We start from the raw sequence: 9,722 nt of genomic DNA, 5'->3' as shown, positions 1-9,722 counted from the left end.
CACAGAAATGTTTTAATTTTCATTTCCTTTAAAATCAGAGTAAAAAGTGAAAATTAATAATGACTATGTAATGTTGAATCCTGCCTCGACTACATACATTTTTACACCAATACAGTCATAAAATATAATTTTTAAAATTGTTTTTTTATAGAGGAAGGGACCCATGAAGCCAAAAGTGCCTCGGGAGAAGGAGAAGGGAGGAAAGAAGGGAGAAGAGGACAAAGAAAACAGAGATAAAGCACATGTGATACAATGGAGAGATCTTGTGCAGGGCGATAGCGGTTGTTAAAGATTCTTCCAGAAGTAGCCTCTACGGGTATTGTCTAGTTAGAGAGCCTGGCTTGTGACTTGGATGCAATTACTAAAAGTTGTATTTTAACATTCCAACGATCATTAATGCACTAGAGAAAGATTTACAGAGGCAATAAGTTACTTTAAATCATCCCATGGCTCCTGCCCTCGTCTCTGTTGTAACACTTCTGTGGGTTTAGATTACTTAAAACCGTTCAAGTCATATTTGTGATCATTAAACTTTAGGGAGACTGAAGACGAAGGCCAAATCTTCACCCTCCAGGGACAGGCTTCCTTTTTGTAATGTTGTAATTGCCGGGCCTCATTCGTGTGTCCCTGAATAAGGAGCTGTTGCTGGGTGAGGATCTTTGCGTAACCTGATCTTGCGGGGCATCATTCATCTTTTAAACTTTGTCTTCATTTTCAAGATCCGGCGTCCAGGTCGCTGGCTGCCATGCCTGGTTCTGCTCCTCTACTGCAGACCCAGGGACCTGCAGCCCCAGGAGGATGTCTTTCTAAAGCTCATTTCTCTGGAGTCCCTGAGGCTCTGCCCAGAGATAAGGGCAAACAGCCCTGTGGATGGCAAACTCACTAATTTAACCCTCTCTAGATTGGATCACTAAAAAACAATTTACTACATAAAAGTGTCCTGAGTTTCCCTAGAAAATAGCATAGCACCAATGAAACCCAGCTCAACTATTTAGCGGGTAGGCGACTTAGGCAATTTGCTCTGTGCCTCAGTTTCCCTGTTTAAAAATGTGACAAGCAATACCTTCTATGCAATTTGCTGTCAGAATTAAAATTAAGTTATGTATACAAAGCCCTTAGCACACGCTTGACAAGTATAGGTATTAATCGAATGATGCCTATTATCAGTACTATTGTTTTTTAATTTTCAGTTCAATTATTAAGGAGATGATGCCTATTGTACAAAAATTTAAAGTATTGAAAAGTACAAAGAACCAAAAAAGAAATAACCCATAATCACTCCACCTAGAAGCAACGAATTTGACATTTTGACGTAGCCCTATCTGACTCATGTTTAAAAGCATTTCAGATACAAACTATTGAAACTAATAGGAGAGTTCCCCAAAGTTGCTAGATTCAAGCCCAATGCACACAAATCAGTTGTGTTCTTACTGCACATAATTACAAAATGTATCAGTAAATTAGTGTGATTCACAATGACAACTATATAATAAATACTTGGGGGGAAATCCAACAAAAGTATACAGAACTCAGTGAAAGAAACAGAAAATGCTATCTTAAGCCATAAAAGAAAATCTCAGTATATGAAGATATTGATCATGGTCATGGTGAGAAGATTACAAACTGGCAATTCTTCCCAATTAATCTATATTCAAATTCAAAGTAATTCCAATCAAAACCACAACATGGAATTTGAGAAGATGATACCAAAATTTCATATGGGAAGTGAAAGGAGGAAGAACAGTCAAGATCATTTTGAACAATTAGAACAACAATTAGAATAAGAAAGGGGCTTACCAGCCATTGGGGTTTACTATAAATCTATAGCAATCGTGGCATTGTTATAGAGAGAGAAAAATAGCCCAATGGAATTGAATAGAAAGCTCCAAACCAGCCAAGCATTTATGGAAACATGAGATAGAATATAACAGGCAGAGAAATCAGTATGGGGGAGGGGGGCGGATGGACTACACAATCAATAGTCCTGGTACAACTAGTTTCCCAAAAGAAGACAAATCAGTTAGATCTCTTCCCTAGTCCATACACGCGAAAAATAATTCCGGATGGGGGAAGACCTAAATGTGAAAAGAAAAGAAATTTTTGTGTGTGTGTGTGAGGAAGAGTCACCCTGAGTTAACATCCATTGCCAATCCTCCTCTTTTCTCGCTTGAGGAAGATTAGCCCTGAGCTAACTTCCATGTCAATCTTCCTCCACTTCGCACATGGAATGCCTCCACAGTGTGGCTGGTGAGTGGAGTAGATTGGCACCTGGGATCCGAACCTCTGAACCTGGGTCGCTGAAGGAGAACACATAGAACTTTAACCACTTGGCAACAGGGTCAGCCTTGCAAAATTTTTAAAATTTAGCAGAATATATAAGCGAGTATCTTTATGCTTTGTGATAGGAAAAGATTTCTTAACCACGACACAAGAAAACATAATACTTCAAGGAAATTACTGATAAGTTTGGCTTTATTAAAATTTGAGATTATTGAAAAATTACAACAAAAGACAGGGTAAACACAACTAAAAGACCACAGTGGAGATAGTAGCAACACAATAATAACTATCAAAGGGTTGGTATCCAGAGTATCGTACAATAAATAAGAAAAAGGCAAAGAAGCCATAATAAAACAAGCGAAATATACAAACGGGCAAGCCATAGAAGAGAAAACCCAAAAGACCAATAAGTCAGTCAAAAGATATTCAATCTCACTAGTAATAAAGGAAATTCCAACAAAATCAACACCAACGTACTATTTCACACCCACAGGAGAGTCTAGAATTGAAAAGTTTAACAATACCAAGTGCTGGCAAGAACGCAGGGCAAAGAAAATTCTCACCTTCTCCTGATGGGAGTGTAAATTTTCACAATCACTCTGAAGAGTAGTTTTGTCAATCTCGTGAAATCAAGGATGAGCACGATGCAGAAATTTCACTTGTAGGAATACGCCTGGAGAAGCCTTCGAATGCACGTGCATGAGGGGCAGGCACTAGAGGCTTACTGCTATAAACGAGAGTGTTGATAAGAGCCGAACGTGGGAAGCTACCCAGATGCCCATCAACAGGAGGATGGATCAACAATTTGTGGTGTATTGATACAGTGACATGCTCCCCAGCAGATAAAACAGATCAACCAGAAATACATGCATCGGAATGAACTAATCTCCCAAACATAAGATTAAATGAAAAAAGAAAGCTGCAGAAAATTAAGGGCTACATAAAATTTAAAATATAAATATAATACTATTATGTCATTTATGGGCATTTATATATTTAGTAAAACTATAAAACCATGAGGCCAAATGATAATCACCAAATTCAGGATAATTAGTTACTTCTGGGAAGAGAGGGAGAAGAATGGAATGGGGGAGAAACAGTGGATTTTCAGCTGTCTTTGTAATGATGCGTTACTCAGAGGAAAAATATATAAGTGAACATGGTCCAAAAAAATGTTAATATTTAACAAAGTTGAGTTATGATTTCATTGGCTAAGTTATATGATTCTCTGTGTTTGTCTATATACTTGAAATATTTCATAATATGACAAGTATGTATATTTTGAAGCATATGACAAAGGTCTATTACAATTGTAATTAAAGGGATAAAACCCAATTGTTCACAAATACGCCAAGAGAAATGGTAGAGAAATAAAAGTCTGGGAGAGAAATAACTTCCCAAGGAGGGAACCACTAAATGGGAAAGAAGAATTTTTATTCTCAACTGCCTGATATCCTCCGGAATTTTCTCCCATTAAGTTTCAAGCCGTTTGTACCAAGTACCATGGCTGGGGGAAGCCAGGGTCACAAATATGGCCTGCTCTCGCAGGCATCACTTTCCTTCCTCCCAGTAAGTGGTGCCTGTGAAGAGCCATCACAGAATTTCACTCTCCATTTCACCCACCGCCACTACCAATAAACACAAAACAAAAACATCCCAATCAGCACAAACAAGATGGCCGGGGTGCTCCGGAAAGTGGTGTGACTTATGTTTGCTAGAGGTGGTTGACTCTGAACATCTTTGAGACGAAAACAAGAAGGGAGACACGGTCAGTCGCGAGTCCTGCAGTATCCAAAAGGCAAAGTCAAAGGTTTTTCAGAGGAACCAGACAATTTCAGGAGATGAGAGTCTGAAAGAAAATTCTCCCTCATTAGAATTAAAATAAATAAAAACTGACAAGGAAGTCATTTCCCCTAACATAGCTTGGACACTGAACTGAAACTACCCCACCACACACAACTTTCTGTCTGTGCTACATTATCACGACACAGCTGTTCCATTGCCTTCATTAACGCTGTCACTATTTGGAGGACTCTTGTCCAAGCAGATGGTCCATTGCAGGACAATGGACCCACCCAAAGACCCACCAACGCTGCCACGGAAAGCATCCACAGACGAGTAGTACCCCAGGAGTCATTGAATCCTTACTGCCCCTCCAATCCTGGACTGCTGTACGTGACCCTTACCCAGTTCTAATCAAGTCCCCACATTAAAGGAACTGCCTTAAACCAAACTTCCAATTCTCAATAAATTCTGGTCTTGCCTCCCATCTCTGAGATGCTGCTAAAGCTCTGTCCAGGTGGTGGTCCTCCTTACTGGGGTGAGCGATAAACTCAGCTTTGCTCATCAACAAGTTGTATGGTGACATTTGGGGAGCTGAACATAGACAATCACTTAAATTAAAAAAAAATTTTTCAAGAAAGCGAACACCCTCCTTCCTTTTCTAGGACTGTTGAAAAGACTTTCTAGTGAAGGAGAAAACAGCCTTGCCACTTACTCTCTGGACCAAGACGCTTGGTCGCTTCCTAACACCAAGGAACCCGTTGCCTTGGTATGCAGACCCCCAAGGCGTATCTATGGCTCCCTCCCTCCCAGCTCTTCAGGTTCCAGCTCTTGCCCAGTTGGGGTGCCTACGAGCTTTCTGGATGCCTGCAGAAAGGTCTGGGCATGTCTGTGACTCTGCCTTTTCTGGGCATTCTTGCTGAGAATAATCAGGATAATTACAGACTGTTCCCTTATTGTCCTGACTCCTGGGAGCTCTTTAGCACCAGAGAAGGATAAAATCAGGAAGCGTTCAACCCAGGCTCCCCCTCCTACTGCGGAAGAGCTGGAGAAGGCTTCCAGCACGGTTTCTCAACAAGCACTTCAAAGTAGAAAGAAGAAGAGGAGGAGGAGGAGGAGGAGGAGAATGAGACAGGGAAGAAGGAGGAGGAGGAAGAGGAAGAGGAGGAGATCACCGCTCTGTCAAAGAAGTGTAGGAAGTGCAACTTTTAAACAAAGCTGGACGCATTTTTATAATTGCGGCATCACTCAGAGCTTGGATACTGTAGCTCTGACCCTGGCCATACACAGCATCATCTGGCAGGAAAGGGATGTGGGTGGAGAGGGAAGCAGGGCATTTAAAATAAAGATGCTGAAGCCTCACCCTAAGAGATTCCAATTTAATTCATCTAAGGTAGGGCTGGCTGGTTGTAGATATTTTTAAAAGTGCTTCCAGTGATTCTAATGTGCAGCTATGACGAATGTCATTAATTTGGGGGCCAAGGTGCTTTGAGATCTATACATTCTTTTTCCACATATATTTGACCACATTTTCTGCCCCTGTTGCACCCTGGTAGGGCTAGTGTAGTCTTCAGCAGAAGACACATTTAGAACTTGGGATTTTTCTGTCACAGATATTTTTTCCTTTAGGAAAAACAAGGACACAGTATGGGTGCCAACATCCAATGCTCAGAAACGAGTGTCTTCCTCAATTTCAAGCTATATTAATACCAACAATTGGCATTCAGTGAATCCTAAAGATTTTGCATTTATCATCTCATTTAATCTTTAAAACACCTCTAAATGTTTGGTACAGCTATTATTCCCATTTTACAGATGAGAAAACCAAGACTCAGAGAGATGAAGTGACTTGCCCAATGTCACACAGGTCACCACTATCAGAATCAAGACTTGAATTGGATCTCACTGCCTTCAGTGTCTGAATTCTACAGCAAGCATGCTCTACAGTGTCTGTTGGAAAAACTGTGGTCCATACTCACACCAAATTATTGGTTCCAGAATCCTATAACCCATCTAGTTCTCCATGAAGAGAAGAGGCTTGGCCATTTTTCTGTCTCTGGAAAGAGTTCTATGAAATAGCTGTCCTGTACCTGACTTGAGTTCTGTGGGGTTTGTGTTCAGCCGATGCCCCTCTTTAACCCGGCACCCTCTCTCCCACTCCAGCCCGAGAAGAAAGGATGGCCATTGTGCTCTGAGTTCCTGGAGTCCCCACTATGAAGGCAGTGTGGGCCACAGGGCCCATTTGGTAGCAAGGGCCATGTGGTCATGGGCCAAGGCTGGCACAGGCGGTGCAGAGCGCCTTGCAATCAGTTGCAAGTGATTACACATTGTTTCTCATCGATAAGCACCAAGGAGCCCTAACAGGATAACGAGACGCAGCTGATGGAAAATCACGGCTGACTGTCAACAGCACGGGGTTTGCACAGCCCTCGGGCGCTGCAGTCTGTCCTCCCCACTGCAAAGGCCAGGAGCAAATCTGAAGAATTCTAATGCTAAGCCACCTCACCTTGCCGAGGGGGAAATTGACCTGAGGGTCCGCCAGGAAAGTATTAGGCCATTGGGCAAGAACAGGACACAGGGACTCCCGCTGGACAAACCACAAACCGTCCCAGCCTAGGGCTCCAAACAGCCTTGCTCAAAGAAGAGCGAAGGTCCCCGACAGGCAGCCTGGGGAGAGGACTGGAAACCAGTCCCTTCGTTTTGCCTGGCCCCCAGAGAAACCAGATTCTTTGAGTCCGTGCCTTACCTGTGCAGGGCTAGCAAGTGAGGCTGTTTTCTTCACTGTACTCAATGAGAGAGTCTGTTTAAACCATTGTTCCATGGATCAGTTCGCTAAGGGCCAACCCGAGACCTGTGCAGCCTTCTGTTGTCAAGGAAAAACAGCTGTTTGCTTAAATTGAGGTCTCCCTCTTCCATGACGGTCATTGCTGTCTCCTCGGTAAGAGATAAGGAGTTTGAACTTCCCAACTACATAGGAGTTGCTCAAGTCTTAACTCTCCTGGTGAAGGCCATCCAGAACCCAGAAGGGCCTCCCCGTGGAAGGTATAACCTGACTTAATCTTTATGCTTAATTACCCTTCCCAATGGACGTGCAAAGAGGTCCCTCATAAATGAACTTGTAAGGAGCACAGCTCTGGTTCCAGATCCTTAACCCAGTTTCCTCCCATAGAATTTCCATCTCCCGTGTTTAGGCTGCGTTGCCCAGACCCAACTGTTGGAATCATTTATTCTAAGGGAGGTAGAATGTGGCCAGTCAATGATTGGTTAGTGAGGACCTAAAAGAAAAAAATAATAGCGCAAACAATTGAAATGAGTCAAACCGTCGGTTAAACTGTTTTTGTTTTGTTTCGCTAACAGCTTATAATACTACTTTAATTAAATTTTTCTTTAATGAAATAAGCACACAAGCCCAAGGATCTCTTATGCTGTCCTGTTATAATCTTCCCTCTCCACCTTGTCCTTATCCACTGGAACATCTAATCAATCCTCCATTGCTATAATTTTCTCACTTCGTGAAGGTTATATAAATGGAATCATACAGTATGTGACTTTTGGGGTCGACTTTTTTCACTCGGCATAATTATCTGGATTCATCCAAGTTGTTGCATGAATTAACAGCTCATTCCTTTTTATCAGGGAGGAGTATTCCATGGTACGGATGTTCCTCAGTTTATTTAACCATTCACCTGCTGAAGGACATCTGGGTTGCTTTTGGGATGGTTGGGATGACTACAAATAAAGCTACTCTGAATACTCATGTACAGGATTTTGTATGAACATACATTTTCATTTTTCTGGGATAAATGTTCAAGAGTATAATGGCTAGGTCACATAATTACATATTTAGTTGTATGAGAAGTTGCCAAACTCTTCTCCAGAGTGGCTGTGCCATTTTACATTCCCACCAGCAATGCATCGGTGATCCATTTCTCTGCATCCTCGCTAGAATTTGGTGGTGTCACTATTTTTTATTTTAGCCATTCAGATAGGTGTGCGGTAAACTCTCATTGTGGTTTTAAATTGCACTTACCTAATGGCTCATGATGTTGGACATCTTTTCATGTGTTTATTTGCCATCTGTATCTCGTAAACAGTATGTATATTCATGTCTTTTGTCTATTTTCTAATTGGGTTGCTTATTATTTTTACTGTTGAGTTGAGAGAGTTCTCTATATATTATAGATACCAATCTATATTATAGATACTAATATCTATATATTATAGATACTAATTCTCTATATATTATAGATACTAATATATTATAGATACTATATATTATAGATACTAATGTATAGATAATATACTAATATCTATATATTATAGATACTAATTCTCTATATATTATAGATACTAATATATTATAGATACTATATATTATAGATACTAATGTATAGATAATACATAGTCAGATATGTAGCAAAAATCTTTTCTCTCAATCTGTGCCGTGTCTTTTTACCCTCTTAATGAGATCTTTCACAGAGCAAAAGGGCTCCAATTTCTCCCTTTTCCCTTTGTGGACCATACTTTGGGTGTCAAGTCTAAGATCTCCTTGACTAGACCTAGATTCTAAAAATTTTCTTGTGTTATTTTTCCTAGAAGTTTGATAGCATTATGTTATCCATTTATAACCATGATCCATTTTAAGTTAAGTTTGTATAAAGTATGAAATTTAGGTCAAGATTTATTTTTTTTTTTTTTTGCCTAAGGATGTCCAATTACTCCAGCACAATTTGGTGAAAAGTCTCTCCTCCCTCCATTGAATTTCTTTTGCCCCGTTGTCAAAAATCAGTTGGGCATATTTGTGTAGGTAAACAGTTTTTAAAGTTCAAGTGAAACAGCAAGTCACAGAACAATATGTGCTGTATGATCCTATTTTTATTTGAAAAGAAATATATATGTATCCATATATACATATATACATATTCATAAGGATGTTTATTAGGATTGTCTCTGGAACTTGAGGCAGGAGGATTTTCACCTTATATAGTTAAAGACAATAACTAGTTTATTGAGCATTTGTTATGTGACTGGTGCTATTCAGCATTTTATAATTAATTAAGGTGCTATTGTCATAAAATAATGATGATGATAATGATCATGATTGCTAAATATACTAACTCGCATATAGCCAGGTACTGTTCTTAAATGCTTTATATATATCCTCTTACTTAATTATCACAACACCATGAGTTAATTTTTGTCATTATTCTCACATTACAGGATTGAAGTCTTGAAGAAGTCGTGGGCCCAAGGCCACAGAACAAGAAAGTTGCAGAATGAAGACCCAGCTGTTCTGAGACTACGAAGAGCCCTCTGACCCCCTGCATTAGTGTCACCTGTGTGTTGTTTGAATTATTTGACATCAAGTCACATCTTGTGTAATTACCAAAGGAAAGAGATGGCTTGAAATCACGCAATCTGATTTGCAAATTTACCTGCAGTGTCAGTTTGACGGTTGTCTGAGTCTGCAGTCGATGAGAATATTCTCTTTAGGGTCTTTTGGTTTTTTACCCGAAACAGACTTCTAAAACTTCTAGAATATTCTAACTTTCCACAAAGAAATCGTTTTTAAAAGCATGTGTTTCTTTCTTAAGCATGATACTTGGCTGGTTTCAGATGGCTCCTGAGAATTAACTGGTCTCTACAATGTTTCTCCTGTG

Source organism: Equus asinus, chromosome 28, assembly GCF_041296235.1.
Source record: "Equus asinus isolate D_3611 breed Donkey chromosome 28, EquAss-T2T_v2, whole genome shotgun sequence".
Lineage (NCBI taxonomy): Eukaryota > Metazoa > Chordata > Mammalia > Perissodactyla > Equidae > Equus > Equus asinus.
The sequence above is the reverse complement of the archived record's forward strand: the minus strand, read 5'-3'. Positions refer to the sequence as shown.